Source organism: Dermacentor silvarum, chromosome 9 (assembly GCF_013339745.2).
Source record: "Dermacentor silvarum isolate Dsil-2018 chromosome 9, BIME_Dsil_1.4, whole genome shotgun sequence".
Classification (NCBI taxonomy): Eukaryota; Metazoa; Arthropoda; class Arachnida; order Ixodida; family Ixodidae; genus Dermacentor; species Dermacentor silvarum.
Genome location: NC_051162.1, coordinates 70,820,622 through 70,824,472, shown reverse-complemented (window position 1 = coordinate 70,824,472; position 3,851 = coordinate 70,820,622). Strand labels below are relative to the sequence as shown.

General features: G+C 40.7%; 1 long non-coding RNA gene across 1 annotated transcript; it reads left to right on the top strand.

Moving 5' to 3' along the window:
- Window positions 1-275: 275 nt before the first annotated feature.
- On the top strand, window positions 276-3,459 carry LOC125940355 (uncharacterized). Its single transcript, XR_007463576.1, has 3 exons — window positions 276-458; window positions 1,222-1,325; window positions 3,348-3,459. It is a non-coding gene; the product is annotated as an uncharacterized LOC125940355 (long non-coding RNA).
- The last annotated feature ends 392 nt before the right edge of the window (window positions 3,460-3,851 follow it).

Here is a 3,851-nt window from a genome sequence, read left to right as displayed (position 1 = left end):
TAACAGCCTCACAAGTATACAGACGGCGCTGGCGGCGCCGGTCCCACGCGGCAGGTAAAATAAGTCGTGTTGTTATTCCTCCGTCTTGAATGTGCCGGTCGGTAGTGCACGCTGCTTCGATGTGCTTGTTTGATGGTGTGTTATTAGGTTTGCCGTAATGAAATGTGGTGTAGTTCGTGTGCACGAAAGTGCCGGAAGGTAGCCTGCGTCTCGCTGCAAATTTGCCGTATGCGTGGCGCGCCAGGCAAATGTGGACCAACGATTTTCATGCCGTGGAGTGTGTTCCCTTTGTCTTGGGTGGTCGTGACAAGTTTTGTGGACGTCGCGATGAAATAATGCGTATTATTAGCGTGCCTCAGCTCGTCCATTACGCAACGGCATGTATGCTGGATCAACATCGTCGACGCAGCACTGGCAACTCGGAGAGCTCTTTTCGATCTCATCGTACTGTTCAAAAGGTAAGCAATCGTAGTTGCTAACTACACGTGTGTTGTGCGTGCTTATCGTGTGCATAGAGTGCCTTGCGGCCGTAGGAAATAGAACACCCACGGCAACAGTGAAATCTGTGCTGATGCTTGCGGCGCACTGGTTGTCAGAATTTAGTTACGCAAATTTGTTGCCACAATGCGGAATTGATAATCCTGATAAGCGTTTTCTTCCGCTGAGATAGATTACGTTCGGAAATCATCTTGTGCACCTGTGCGTGAGCTCCCGTTTTTCGGCTGCAGTTGCATAGTAACGATCCACCTGCCTCTTCACCGATTCTTTCAATGACGTTTCCTTGCTTATAAATGCATCGACGTTGTGGGTAATCTCTGCTTACGAGATTTAGGCTTACGAGCAGCAGGAAAAAAATGTAAGCCAATCACAGCTTGCTACTTACTAGTATAGCTTTCTTTTCATGACAAGCTGTGCTGACATAACTTTCACATAAATAAACATGGTAGGGGAAAGTTGCTTAATCGAAGTAATAAAAAAAAACGACTCTCTAAAAAATTTTAAGATACATTGTAATGTGCAGTTGCGACGTGCCCAAAAATTTACTTTGATGAAGAGGTCCATATTATCAAGCCATTCAATAATTTCAACCTTTTGCTCTCTTGCCATCATTTACTAGTGCAGACATTGTTTTCGTGACTATTTTAGGTGCTCCTTGCATGTGTTTACGATATGACAGCTTTATTGCTCCACTGCTATAAGCTAAGACAACTCATTTTGTAGTGGCGAGGCCTTGGCCCGCAACAGTGTCCACTAAAAGGAGGAGCCCCCAGAAATGCAGACCCCATACGAGTGCCTGCAGCAGCATGGCTGGATGCTCATGTCAGGTATGTATGAAATGCATATGTTCCAAAAAAGTTGGATCTTGGTATCATTCATGGTTCCGTTTAGCGACACATTAGTTTATGCAGTTTACTAAAGAGGATAAATATTTATGCAACGGTATTCAACTTACTTACATGTGTGCGTAAAGATTATGCACACATTATCATGTTCTGTATAAAAGTAGACCTAACATGTCCTGATGTTTAGTGTTTTTTCCTGCATAAATTGTTTGGCTGCAACATAAATTTTGTTTTTGTTTAGTACACAGTATGTTTATCGCTTTTTAGTTTGGTTTTATTGTCCTAAAACTGTTCCCTATGCTGTTGCATTTATTTCCATATTTTTCCTGTGTGTGCTGCAAGCTCATGCAGTTACCTGTGCATGTAAGAATTTGTAGTGTAGTTTGCCACATATGTCACAAGTCTAAGCACGTAATGTGCACACCATTGTTTATCATTAATATCTTCCCAGTTATTTCTGTCCTGTTCCCAGAAAAACTGTGTCTGGCAAATGCACATTTGATTCGCTTGAATTTGCTGAAAATAAATATGAAGGTCAGTATTCGCTCTGCTCAGTTACTTCAGTAATAAATAGGCAGACTGATTTCGATCCCTTGTCATCTAGAAAGGATATCTTTTTTTCGTGCATTATTAATGAAAGCTCGCTCACACGTCTTCTTATTTATGTGGTATGCCTCACTGATTTCTCTAGTTACTTTTTTCAGTGTGGGTGAACACAGATGAACAATCTTAATCCTACATTATGCCCTATTGTGACAATGCATGGCCAAGTAGGACAAGCATACTGGTCTTTTGAGTGAAATATGGTCATCTCTTTGGCACATGTTTAGGCACCGGCCAGTTTGCCCTATGTAAGTGACCACATGTGAAAGGAGTACAGTAGCACTACCTGTGACACGTAATGGACAAATTTGGTGGTATTTCTCACCGACGCAAGCCTCCCTTGCCTGCTTGCCTTTCTCAATTCGCTTGCGGGCTGCCATGCATATCCTGCCTGCTTTATTTTTCGCTAGAAATACATGTGCATAGCAGTGTACAAGTGAACTAAGAAAGGCACCCTGGCCAGGGAGACTTGCTTTATTAAAGATACCATTAAATTTGTCTTGTGTCTGTCAGGGGTAGTGTTGTCTATTTCTGTGATCATATGCATATTTGGTCAAATGTACATGGCGCAGACTGGCCGGTGCCTCAACATGCGCCTAGGAGAGAAAATTATACGGACCAGGGGGGTTGAGCGATCAAGCCAATTTTTTCCTCTGCCTGTGAAAGCACTGCGAAATTGAGGACGGCAATCCGAAACTTGGCATTACAAACTTTTCATTGCAAACAACCCTAAAAAAGTCTGATTGGTCCCCATGCAACAGATAGTTAAATGCATTGTTATCATAATTGCTCAAAATCTCAAGCTCCACGTGAGAAATTGAATACTGCCATATTACGCATAGCACATACGAACTATGGCGACCGGCAGATGTAATATTGTTTCACCCGCTGAACAATAGAAGCCAGTAAATCATTCTCTTTTTCTTCCAAAAATTTGTTTGCTATGCGTAGCGCGATGTCTATATAGGAGCCTTAGTTCATGGGTGTTCCTGCTTGCTTACATATGTTAAACTTAAAATGTGTTGTCATTACAAGATGACGTTAATGTGCGACTGGACTGCTGTCTTTTGGAAACACTTTATTTTTGTCACTAGCAATGGCATTCTAGTGTCGGTGCATTGGCCTAGTTCTAGTGTCACAAAATCTTGGGAAAGTAAAATATTCTCAAAAGTGATTGCCTGAGAACTGTCCCTCTTCACGGAGATACTTCTGCTACTTTCTTGTTATAATTTTTTTTCTGAAATACTTAAATGAAACAGTGTAGTGCTACAACTATATACATATAAATATTTATACCACATTTGTAGATATATATATTTGTGACATGTTTGTGCCTGCCTATACATTATGGCTAAATGTTCATTACACCTTTTTAAAATGATTTTCAATTGTATTTTGCAGGCTTCACCGTGGCAGAGTACCAGGCGGAACCAACGAGGTTAAAAGCTAGCCTTTCCTCGCTGCTTTCCAGGAAGTGAAGTAGTGGGCGATCATCTAAGAATGAACTTGCAACATGTGAGCAGTAGCCAAAGCGTCATACAGGTCATGCTGGTGGTAAAAACTGGAATGCTGAGACAAACCACATTATTTATTTATTTAAGTATTAAATAATTTACATTTATTTGTTTATACCTCACTAAAGCCTTACATGCCTCCAGGAAGGAATTAGGTAAAATGGGAAAGCATTATTAAATCAAAGTAAACACGTCATTCAAAAAAGCATCATTCGCATAGCACAAGCATGATGTAACATTTTTTATTCAAGAGACGTTTCATAAAAATCCACGAAAATTCCAAGAAACGAAGCTATTAAGTTAACAACTCTTACTAAAAAAACAGTGATATCACAGTTCTGTTAGTTGCACCTAATCCATAACTAAAGTTGGCGAAATTGACGTATCATAT